Raw genomic sequence first — 443 nt, 5'->3', positions numbered from 1 at the left:
TCCTCTCTGTGTCTCCTGGCATTTCTTGTGTACCTGGATTCTCCTCTTCCTTTCTCTCCCTGGAAATCCTGCCTATACTATACATTCTGCCTAGGTATTGGCTGTCCAGCTTTTTTTTTTAAGCACCAAGCATAGCAAATACATCTTCACAGTGCACAAATATCCCACAGCAGTCTTCCAAAGTGCCTTGTGTTTTGAGTTTGAATAGCAAGGAATGAGCTTTAGCTCTTCTTCTCACCAAAAATCAGATGGCTTCTCTGCCTTGGGTTTTGATAGCTAAGGTGTGTATATGTGCATGTGCACATGTGTGTGTGTGTGTGTGTGTGTGTGTCCGTCCATTGCACCTCCCTCTGTTTACTCATCAAGGACCACACGGTAGTCATCTCTGAACTAATCTGCTCCTCTCCCTGTCAGTGAGCTTTGTCAGGGACATCCTTGCTGTC

The sequence above is a fragment of the Microtus ochrogaster genome, linkage group LG3, assembly GCF_000317375.1.
Source record: "Microtus ochrogaster isolate Prairie Vole_2 linkage group LG3, MicOch1.0, whole genome shotgun sequence".
Lineage (NCBI taxonomy): Eukaryota > Metazoa > Chordata > Mammalia > Rodentia > Cricetidae > Microtus > Microtus ochrogaster.
Note: the sequence above shows the minus strand (reverse complement) of the source record.